The sequence below is a fragment of the Octopus sinensis genome, unplaced genomic scaffold (genome assembly GCF_006345805.1).
Source record: "Octopus sinensis unplaced genomic scaffold, ASM634580v1 Contig17381, whole genome shotgun sequence".
Taxonomy (NCBI): Eukaryota; Metazoa; Mollusca; class Cephalopoda; order Octopoda; family Octopodidae; genus Octopus; species Octopus sinensis.
This window is the reverse complement of record NW_021835017.1, coordinates 13,858-27,500: the sequence shown is the minus strand read 5'-3', so window position 1 is coordinate 27,500 and position 13,643 is coordinate 13,858.

Sequence of the window (13,643 nt, the reverse complement as noted above, 5' to 3'; positions counted from 1 at the left end):
TAAGACAATAAGAAAATAAGAAATCCTCATTAACATTCAAAAAATATTTTTGTTATGACTTCAGTGATACTCAAAATTCAATAAGCAATTTCTAAATCTTAGTTACTTTCTACCCACCCTGTATATATACATATACACACATATATATATACGAGGGGGTGCTGAAAAGTTCCTGGCTTTGGGTTAAAGAAAATACGGGAGGATCAGCTAATTATCATTTTATTCAACACAGATTCATACACTTCAGATTCACACACTTATTACAGCAGTCCTTCAATTTTTCTAAGCCTTATAAAAAAACTTGGAAGTTTGGGCCTCCAACCAGAATTTTCGCGACACCCCCTAATGTCAGGAACTCTACAGCATCTCCTGGTATATACATGTATATATATTCTTTTATTCCTTGAGGATGCGGCCATGCTGGGGCATTGCCAGTGTAATCACCTAATTAATTGGCCAATTCTATGGCTTTGGCTTTTGGTGAAGGAGGGAGTTCCATACCACTGGTTGCTTTTGAGTTTCCTGCCTTAATATTGGTTCATCTGGAATCTTGGATAGAAAGATTTGTTTCTTGAAAACATCTCCTCTCCATGGAGATCGCTCAGATGTTTTGGCAAGGAGTTAAATAGTTGTGGGCCTTTGAATCCCAAGTTATTGCAGTACATGGTCCTCACCTTAGATGACACAGCTGCGTCATTTGGAACAGTACAGTGACGTCAATTTCGTGGCCTGGTATAACTCTCTATTCCAAAGTTTGGTTAGATTTCAACAGTAATTTTTTCCAATCATTAATGGAAGTGACAAAGGAGCATATTTTGCTTTATGAGTTCAATAATGACAACAGTGCAACAGAAAATGCGAGGAATATTAATGCAATACATGGGGATTGGACAATAAACATAAGTCAGTGTCAACGGTGGCTCCAGAAATTTCGAGCCGCAAACTACAGCCTAGAACATGGACCTTGTCCTGGAAGATCTGTAGAGCTTGTCGAGGACGTTCTGCAAATCCTGCTGGAACAAAATCCCATCGTAAGTGTTGAGGAACTAACAGAGAAGTTTGGATTTGGTCATTCAACCATGCAACGACACCTGCGTGCTGTCGGAAAAGTAAAAAAATTAGATCAATGGGTTCCTCACAAAGTCTAATAGCGCGCAGAGAGTGAATGCATGCTCTTCTTTGCTGTCATATCTCACAAATGAATCCTTTTAGCCCCACCCACTTTATTCGCCGGACATTGCCCCATCTTATCATTTATTCTGCAGTCTTCAAAATCATTTGGATGGAAAAAATATGAATTCCGTAGACGAAGTCAGAATAGTACTGGAGGAGTATTTTTCGTCACGGACAAGTGAATTTTGGACGAGGGGCCTTGCAAGTCTACCAGATAGATGGAAGAGCATTGTAGAAAATGAAGGAGAGTATATTTTACATTTAAAAAGAACTTTGTTTATCTCAATTTTGAAAAATAAAAGAAGTTTAAAAAACCGCATTATTTACGGGAATGACCCAACATCTTATGCGTTTAAATATGCATATGAATATGTATCAGTATGAACAGAGGTATGTATGTTTATATATATATATGTAAAAAAATACAAAATAGGACAAGAACGCAAAACATCCAGAAGACGATACAAAAAACACAGACGGGTCATTCGAAGCCTTTAATCTTCAGTCAAGAACCGGATCATCCTCGCAATTTCATACGTATATACCTACACCACACACACACACACACACACACACACACACACACACCAACACCATATATATATATATATATATATATATATATGTCAGATATATGTGTGTACATGTGTATATATATATATATGTGTGTGTGTATATTCACACATACTCATATATGCATACATATATATGTATATGTCTATATATACATATGTATATATATATATATACACACCACTTGTGTATGTATGTGTTTATGCGTATATAAATATATAATGAATTTAAAAATGTATAGTGAATACATAAACGTAAAGTATAAAGCGTATAACGCATACTGTCTGCATAAACGGAAGGAAGACAGATACAGGAGGTCCCTAATTCTTCATCAGTTATCATCCATATGGTATTACTCAGTTTCACGTATATATGTATGCATGTCTGTATCTATGTCGATTTCTGTCAGTAACTCTTCCTGTCTAGCATTCAAAACTCTCACTCAACTCAGTCATTCAGTCGATCATCAGTCAACCACTGGATTCAGTCAATCAGTCATCCACTGGATACTCATCCACTGACTCAGTTAAATGCTCAGTAATATGCCTGCCTCGTTTACTTCAGATGACTTTGAAAATAACCCACGCCTTGCTGAAATATAGCTTCCATACGGTGAGTCCTTTTGTCGCATAGACGAATGATGGTTGAACATAACACGGCTGAAAACCAACCATCGACCTATGGCCACCTGTATTGGGTCAAAGCTTCAATACTTCTTGTAGTAGCCTCTACCTGTTTCCTTTGTCTCTTTCACTGTCACTACTGGATTTATGAAGAATGTGTGATACTGCTCGTGGTAGTGTCTTGGTTTGTTGAAGAACCTGCACGATGACTAATATTTTAGTGGGTAGAGGGTGACATCTTTTGCACAGATCCTTCCTCCATTCTCGCCCTTCAAACTTGTACTGGTCCGGTGCAACAGGTGTAACAAGCCCAGTAGTTATCAGGATCAGAGTTGATGTTAGTAAGTGTGGGGAAGAATTAGGGAATTGTCAGGGGATCCCTTCTCTACAAAAGCTAAACGCAAATGGTTTATGCTTCGTGCAGTACGCCAGTTCCAGCCAAAGAAGCGTTGAGGGTTGGATATGCTAAAAATTCATCAAAGCGTCCTCAGTTTGAGCGTCTGTGCGGGGCCTGATTTGATCAAACCTTTCTAATTGGCTTAAAACCTGCTCTGATCAAGATACAGGTTTCGTATGGAGTTATCTTCTCTTAGATGAGCTGAGAAAGAGCTAACGGACGTCATGTACTCTGGGTTCGTTGGGAGTATCTGTGAGTGCCCTTCTGGAGACAATCTTGTGACATACTAATTAATCCCTTAGATGGGATCCTGACAATTGCTGCTAGTCTGGATCAGATTAAATCTAGAAACAATAAGAAATGGATGCTAAGTGGTGGTTCCACGTATTTCTCTAAAGTTTGGAATTCCAGAATCAGGGTCTCACTACGAGATGTAGTTTAAAGTAATACTCAGAGCATATATCTTCTTACACGCCATATGCATAAGTATTTACACATACGTAAAAAGCATACTTTTAGACAGTCATCAGTAAACATGTAGATGCACACTTCGTTGTATATGGGACAGAAGAAAATTATATAAAAATATCCCAGAACACATATTCATTCACACACACACACACACACACACACAACACACACACACACACACACACACAACACTACACACACGCACAAACACACACATGTATGAAGGCGCACACTAACACACATACAACAATGCTGGTCTTAGAGGCAGACGCGCATGCTAAGACACTGATGCAAATCAATCAATACATACATAAATACATATATACATATATGTATATATGTGTGTGTGTGTGTGTGTGTGTCTGTGTGCGATTGTGTGATTGTAGATGTAAGAATCCAAAGTATCATGTGAAAATTAATATGATTATTTGTGTCTTTATGTATGTGTACATACATGCAAGATATATATATATATATATATATATATACACGATCACACAAAAATATTCACACACACACACACACACATACACACACACACACACACACACACACACACATAAGGTCTAACACAAATATATATGAATATTCAAACACATGCACGTAAATCTACGTATAAATACATGCATACATAAACCAAAAAATGTACAGGCGAGTTTTCACCCACGCACTCACACACATATGCACATACTTACTCTCTCTCTCTCACTCACACACACACACCAGCGCGCGCGCGCATACACGCACACGCACGCACACATATACACGCGCGCGTGCGTGCATACGCAAACGCAGAAATATATTACGATGTATGTACAACGTCGCATTATTCACACAGAACAACACCTACACCCATTTGTGTGCTTATGTGTCCGTTTATATATGCGCGTGTCCGAATGTGGAAGTGTATGTATGTATGTATGTATGCATGTATGTATGTATCTATCTATCTATCTATCTATCTATCTATCTATCTATCTATCTATATATCTATCTTTCTATTATATATATATAATATATATATATATATATATATGTCTGAGAGACCTGCATGGTGTGGATGTTGGTACATCTCTTCTTGTCAGGGGTTCCAGATGAACCTACCTCTCGCAGCAGGAAACACAGATGCGGGCAGCGGCGTCGAACTCCCTTGTTGACCAAGTGCCACGTATCAGAAGTAGTTTCACATACTAGTGTAGCTCATTCAACGGTGGTGCCCCAGTATGGCCGTAGCTTTCGGGCTGAAACATTTTAAGGACTTATATATATATATATATAGCCATATAAGTAATTCTGTTGTGTCTGGGGAGAGTCATTCTCTTTTGGTGCCTTATAATTTAACACACTCACCGGTAAAATTCCCACTTACTTGTTTATTTTTCTAAGATATTCGTTGCCTCTTGCAAGCTTTTCAATAGTCGTGGAAATTCTACCGGTGAGTGTGTTAAATTATAAAGCACAAAAAAAAAATGACTCTCCCCATACACAACAGAATATGCTTCAACACACGAACTCACATAAAGAATCTTGTAAGCCAAATCCAAAAATGAAACATATCTGTAATGTTTAAGAAACTAAGAGTATACGCACACACACAACATGCAAACTTAATACATATACATGCATACATATATACATATACCATTACTGACTAGGTAATATACGCGTAATATATTTGTAATCATATATTTGTGAGCCCAGTTCCATGAGCATAGTATACAAGTAGGTATACTATAATATATATGGGGTTTGTCAGTAGGGTTTGTATACATATATTTGTATAAATGTGAACGTAATAAAAGTAGGGCAAAGTCTTTTTTCCTCTATGGAGGCGCAAGGACTCATACACTAGATCGTCCAAGTTTAACAGGTGGGTAAAAGGAAAAGTGATAGAGTCTCACTGTTTCCTTCGTGATAAGGGGATTTCATGTTTCTGGACATGAAGCTCGAAGTGATTCAACTAAATAGGCATAACGTATGAATACATGTAATCATACACACGAGCACAGACATATAAATACATTCTAATATACGCGCGCGCGTGAGTGTGTGTGTACGCGTGCGTGCATGTGTGCGTATGTACACATGCGTGTGTATATGTGTGTGCATGCTATAATATATATATATATATATATATATATATATAGAGTGGCTGTGTGGTAAGTAGCTTGTTTACCAACCACATGGTTCTGGGTTCAGTCCCACTGCGTGGCACCTTGGGCAAGTGTCTTACTATAGCCTGGCCGACCAAAGCCTTGTGAGTGGATTTGGTAGACGGAAACTGAAAGAAGCCCGTCGTATATATGTATATATATATATGTGTGTGTGGTCTGTCTGTGTTTGTCCCCCTAGCATTGCTTGACAACCGATGCTGGTGTGTTTATGTCCCCGTTACTTAGCGGTTCGGCAAAAGAGACCGATAGAATAAGTACTGGGCTTACAAAAGAATAAGTCCCGGGGTCGAGTTGCTCGATTGAAGGCGGTGCTCCAGCATGGCCGCAGTCAAATGACTGAAACAAGTAAAAGAGAGTAAAAAGAGTATATATATACATACATATATAGTAAATTCCCCAAGAGAGGAGCAACAAATACAAAAAAAAAACAACAACGCGAGTATGTGGTACATGTAAAATATTAGCAGACGCTCAAGGAAGGAATACATACATACATGCATATACATATATATGTATATTTATATAGTCTACATAAGGGGTTAATATTATTTCAAATTTGTCCATGCAAAATGCTTAGCACCATTTCGTCCATCTTCACGTTCTGTGTTCTAATTCTGCCGAGGTCGACTTAGCCTGTTATCCTTTCCGGTCTATAAAATAAAACATGCGTCAGTCGATCACTGGGGTCGACTTAATCGACCCACCACCCAACCCACCAAACTTACTGGTCGCGTACCAAAATTTGAAATCCTTATTACTAATAATTCTTTTTGCTATAGGCTCAAAGTAGGGTGTTAGTCAATGACATTAACATCAGATCTTCTCCTAGATCGTGTTTTATCGACCCTGAGAAGATGAAACGAAAGGTCGACCTCAGCGGAATTTGAACTCAGAACGTTAAGACAGACAACATCCTGCAAAACATTTTGTCCAGCGTGCTTACGATTCTACCACCTTATTATTATAAATGATGATAAGGGGTTCAAATTTTTCCACATGGGAAACAATCTTAGGGGAGGAGATGAGTCGATTACATAGACCCCAATGTTTAACTGGTACTTAATTTATCGACCCCGAAAGGATGAAAGGCAAAGTCGACCTCGGGGGAATTTGAACTCAGAACATAGCGAAATAACGCTAAGCATTTCGCCTGGCGTGATAACGATTTTGCCAACCCGTCGGCTTAATTATTATTATTATTATTATTATTATTATTATTATTATTATTATCATTAAAATAATAATAATAATAATAATAATAATAATAATAATAATAATAATAATAATCCTTTCTACTGGAAGCACAAAGCCTCCAATTTGGGGGAGGGGATTAAGTCGATTAACCCCCAAAAGGATGAAAGGCAAAGTCGACCTCGGCGGAATTTGAACTCAAAACGTAGCGACGGGCAAAATACTGCTTAGCATTTCGCCTGTCGTGCTAACAATTCTGTCAGCCCGCCGGCTTAATTAATTAATAGATAATAATAATGATGATGATGATAATAATAATAATAACAACAACACAATAATAATAATAATAATAATAATAATAATAATAACAACAACAACAACAACAATAATAATAATAATAATAATAATAATAATAATAATAATAATAATATAATATAATATAATAACAACAACCAACAATATACATAAAATAATAATAATAATAATAATAATAATAATAATAATAATATAATAATAATAATAATAATAATAACAACAACATAATAATAATAATAATATAATAATAATAATAATAATAATAATAATAACAACAATAATAATAATAATAATAATAATAATAATAATAATAATATCACAACCATAATATAATAATATATAATAATAATAATATAACTAATAATAACAACAATAATAATAATAATAATAATAATAATAATAATAATAATAATAATAATAATAATAATAATAATCATAACAACAAAAAGAAACAAAAAACAAGAAGACAAGCAAACAAACAAACAAAACAAGCCTAATAATAAGAAAGACTGCTGAAACTTGTGGATACCTAAGGCTTCAGGTAGTAATCCGCTACCCACATAAATCTTACCAGAAATAAAACTGAATCTGACCTAAACAACAACAACAACAACAACAACAACAATAACAATAACGAATAATAATAATAATAATAATAATAATAATAATAATAATTATTATTATTATCATTATTATTATTATTATTATTATTATTATTATTATTAATGGTTTCAAGTTTTAGGGGATGAGTCGATCACATAGACCTCAGCGTTCAACTGGTATTTATTTAACTTATGAATCTCCGAAAAGATGAAAGGTGATGTCGACCTCGGCGGAATTTGAATAATAATAATAATGATAATAACAATAATAATAATAATAATAATAATAATAATCCTTTCTACTGGCGGCACACGTTTGTGTGGAGGGGCGTTAGTCGATTACATCGACCCCAATATTTCACTGGTGCTTAGTTAATCGAGCCCGAAAAGATCTAAGGCAAAGTCGACCATGGCGGAATTTGAACTCAGAACGTGAAGACGGAAGAAACGCCGCTAAGCTACGTGGAATTTAAAATGTTTAAAAAGTTACATGGAATTAAAAATATTACCAATGTCTCTGGTCTTTATATGTATGTATGTATGTATGTATGTATGTATGTATATATATATATATATATATATTATATATATATATATATATATATAATATATATAACACACACCGAGAATATATAAGTGTGTGTGTGTGTCTTTGCATATGCATACATATCAAATATTTTTATCCACATATATACATGCTCACACGTGTGTGTGTGTGAGTATGTATATATATATATATATATATTCAATTAAATCATGTATGAAATATAAATGTGCATGCATGTATACCCACAACACACACAGAGACACATATGTATGTATGTACTTATTATATAAATACATTTATGTGTGTGTGTATTTATGTACGTGTATATATATACATGTAAATATATAAATATATATATATATATGCATGTATGTATATATATAATTATGTGTGTGTGTGATTGTATATGTACATTCGTAACTATCTATCTATCTATCTATCTATCTATCTATCTATATCTATCTATCTATCTATCAATTCATTGATATATGCATTTAGGAGTCTTTATGTATGCTTATATATATAGATATATATCTATAAATATATATATATATATATATATATATATATATATATATATATATATATATATATATATTTATATACGTCAAAATACTGACAGCGTTGAAGACAGCTTACGCTTCCATTATTTTTTCAGAATGTTTTCTTCTACATACATGCATACATATACACACACATACATATATTTGTGTGGGGGGGGGAGTGGGTGTGTTTGTGTGGTGTGTGTATGTGTGAGTGTGTGTGTGCGTACGTACGTTGCTGAGGCCCCCTTCGGTCATGACTAACCATGGGATCTCATCTAGAAAGTTACTCTCCCAGGCACAAGTCCGGGCAAAGTTGGAAGACCAGCAGTTACCCATGCATACCGGCCTCTCCTCTCCACGCCACCAGTGTTATCCAAGGGAAAGGCAAAGGGGCCGATACAGCTTGGTACCTGTGACGTCGCAACTCATTTCTGCAGCTGAGTGAACTGGAACAACGTGATATAAAGGGTCTTGCTCAAGAACATAATCCGCAGACCAGTCAGGGCTTCGAACTTACAACCTCACGATCGTAAGCTCGACGCTCTAACCACTGAGCCATACGCCTTCACTATGCGTACGTATATACACATATATCTGCGTGTGAGTGTGTGTATATGTATTTCGTGCGTTTGGAACTTCTCAAATGCTTGATAAGTGTCAAAACACGAAACCCTCGGCCCTTGAGTCAGTCTGTTGCTAACGCTAAATATTAATAAAAAATATACATAGACTCATATTTTGAGTGCTATTTTTTCTGTTTGCATCACTATACGCACATATATGTTCATACACACACACACATACACATATACATATATGTGCGTATGTTTATGTATGCATGCTATGTATATACTATGTATATGTATATACTCTATTTCTTGGAACACAGCTCATATAAATATACACTTTATACGCACTCATAAATTCCAGCAAATATATTGCACTGTATCAATTAAGCGTATACACAAGACACAAAGACACGGCGTTAATATATATTTATACTGACATTAATATGCAATTATGCATATATTTATATCTGTATCTGTTTATCTCTCAGTCTGTCAATCTGTCTGCTGCCTGCCTGTTTGCATGCATGCCTACCTGTTTATCTATCTATCTGTCTGTCTGCCTATCTATCTATCTATCTATCTATCTATCTATCTATCTATCTATCTATCTATCTATCTATCTTCTATCTATCTGTCTGTCTGTCTGCCTGCCTGCCTGTCTGTCTGTCTGTCTGTCTGTCTGTCTGTCTGTCTGTCTGTCTGTCTATCTATCTATCTATCTATCTATCTATCTATCTATCTATCTATCTATATGTCTGTCTATCTGTCTGTCTGTCTGTCTGTCTGTCTGTCTATCTATCTATCTATCTATCTATCAATCTATCCGTGTGTGTGAGTGCTTGTGCGATACACACACATATATGTATGTATATACTAAATATGTACGTTTGTATATATCTAAGTGCATAATATACCTATATATATGTATATATATAAATGTGTATATAAATATGTACGTTTGTCTGTTTCTGTATGTGTGTATATATATATATATATATATATATATATAAATACACACACTCACACAGACATTTATATGTATGCACACACACACACACACACACACACACACACACACACACACATATATATATATACATGTATACAGACGTATATGTCTATATGTCCATCGTTATGCATATACATAGGTGCATATGTCCTTAGAAACGAATTCATACATGCGTGTACACCTATAACTGATACATATATGTGTATTTGAATATTATATATATATATCTATGAGTGTGTATGTGTGTGTTATATTATGTTATATAATAATTAATACACATATCTATATAAAATTGTAACATAAATGTGGATATACGTATGTATACACCTAAACATATATACAGTACGTACAATACATACATATGCATATATATATATGTATATAATTGCTGTTAAATAGATAAATATATATATAGACACACGTAGTTATATTAATATTTACATACATATGTGAACATTTAAATATTCCTACATCCGTATTTGTATGTGTATATATATATATATAGACACAGACACACAGACATATGCATATGAATGTGTGCTCACACACACACACGCATGCACTCACACACACATACACACAAGCACGTACACATATATTACATACGTACACATTCACACGTACATCTACATACTCACGCCTACACACACACACACACACACACGCACGATATGTGACTGTATGACCACATATGCGCACGCACGTCTACAAAATACACACACACATACACGCTTTATACATAAAAGCAGTAAACATCACCAGTGAAAGAGCTCAATTTATATCGACACATAACTGGACAGACGTAGACAATTTAACACTAAAATACTCAGATACATCCAATAACTTATGCATCTAATCACACTCACTGTCTGTGTTCCTCATACCTCACTCTTGCTATCTCGCTTTCTCGTTTTTCCTCCTACTTTTAGCTATATCGTATACACACTGCTCTTTATCCACTTAAGGCAACTCTACATTTTTTTTTTGTCCTTTACTCTCTGGCTATCAATGTCACTCTCTCACTCATTCACTACACTCTCGTTCGCTCAATCATTCACTAAATCTCTCACTCATTCATTCATTCATTCATTCATTCATTCTCTTTTTACACATACCTACATACACATTTGCTTCTCTCACTAAATCACTCTCCGTACCTCAGTACTTTCTCTCTCTCTCTCTCTCTCTCTAGCTCTCCAGCTCCTTCTCGTCTATTTCTCATGCATGCAAACACACACACACACAAACACACACACACACACACACACATACACACACACACACACACACACCACACACGCGGATATTCGCATATACGCACGCACTTTCTCACTCTTCTCTTATTCTTTCTTATCCCGTCGTCTCTCGTCTTACTGCATAGATCATAGACAGATTCGAACGTAAAACCACTTCATTAATATATGTACAAACACACGTTCTCCCATACAAACTTTGAACATGTGTGTGTACGCGTGCGCATGTGTTTGTGTGTATGCGTGTATGTGAAAGAGAGTGAGAGAGAAAGAGAAAGAAAAGGAGAAAGATGGGAAGACTTTCACAAGAATTCATGCAGTTATATACGTATACTGACTGATAGTATACTAAAAACGAAGCAGACTGTATCTCCTTGTGTTTGTTTCAGTCACTGAACTGCGGCTCTGCTGGGGCACCGCCTTAAAGAGTTTAGTCGATCAACTCAACTACGGTACGTAACTTTTTAATGACCGGTACTTTTTCTTATCTGGGTCTTTTGCCAACCGCCAAGTTTCGGGAACGTAAATCAACCAACATAGGTTGTCAAGTGGTGATGAGGTGAAACACAAAACGAGCACACTCGTAGACACGAGCGCTCCTCTCCCGCTCGCGACACATAATGTCGGATTTCTTTCAGTTCCAGTCTACCAAATTCACTCATACACATATATACACTTACACATACGCATGAGCCCGAACACAACGAGCACGCACGTACACACACACACACACACACACACACATCAATTGTGTGTATATATGTGTGAGTGTGTGTGTGTATGTGCATTCGTGGGGCTTTGGTCGGCCCGCGGCTATAGTTGAAGGCACATGCCCTAGGTGCCGTACATTTGAACTGAACCTGAGACCGCATTTCGTCTCTCTTTACTTTCTAAGTTCAAATTACTCCAAGGCCGACTTTGCCCTTCACCCTTTTCGGAGTTGATAAAATATGTACCAGTTGAGCACTGGAGTCAGTGTTGCCGACTCACTTCCTCGAACGTGTATCAAAATTTGAAATCAATATAGCCACGGTCGGGCAATGCCTTGTGAGAGAATTTAGTAGAGGGGAACTGTGCATGTTCTTCATTTATAGATATGTGTGTATGTATAGTGTCTTTTTGCCTGTGTTTGTACCCCCTCCACCATATAGCGCAGTGTTGGTTTGTTTTCGTATCCGTTTTTTAGCGGCACGGCAAAGGAAACTAATGGAATATGAGCCACTCTTAAAAAGACAAAAAAATGTACTGGGATCGATTTGTTTGACCAAAACACATTAGAAGTATTGCCTCAGCACAGCTGCAATCGAACGTGTGAAAACAGTAATAGGTAGCCGGTAAAAGCAAAATTATTATTGACACTATGGAAGGTGGAATCGTGAGAGCACGAGAATAAATTTCAGGTAGCATTTCCTTTGGCTTTCTGCATTCTGAGTTCAACCGTGCTTTTTATCTTTCGGCATTAATATAATAAAGCGCCAGTGAAGTACGGGGTTCAATGTAATCGATTGAAACCCTCATCCAACAATCTTTCTTGTCCAGAAATTTCTTACAGCTATAGTTACAAGGCCTGAAATTTGGAAGAAGCATGCTAGCTGTGTACATCGACGTTCACCCCCCCGCCCAATGTTCATCCGGTACTTATTTCATCGAAACCGAATGGCTGAAGAGCAAAATTGATCTCGGCAGAATTTGAACTCAGCATTTTATTGGGCGCGCCAATGATTCTGCCAACCTGCGCCTTTTCCTTGCCCCCAAATTTGTTTCAAATTTTGGCACAAGGTTAGTCATTTTAAGGGAAGGTGGCGGGGGGGGGGGGTCGACTACATCGATTCCAGTATTTGACTGGTACATATATTATTGACCCTGGAGGGATGAATGGAAAAGTCAATCGCCACAGAATTTGAAATAAAAACGTGTAGCTTGCTTACCAACCACATGGTTCCAGGTTCAGTCCCACTGCGTGGCATCTTGGGCAAGTGTCTTCTACTATAGCCTCGGGCCGACCAAAGCCTTGTGAGTGGATTTGGTAGACGGAAACTGAAAGAAGCCTGTCGTATATATGTATATATATATATATGTGTGTGTATGTATATGTGTGTGTATGTTTGTGTGTCTGTGTTTGTCCGATCAACACCGCTTGACAACCGATGCTGGTGTGTTTACGTCCCTGTAACTTAGCGGTTCGGTAAAAGTGACCGATA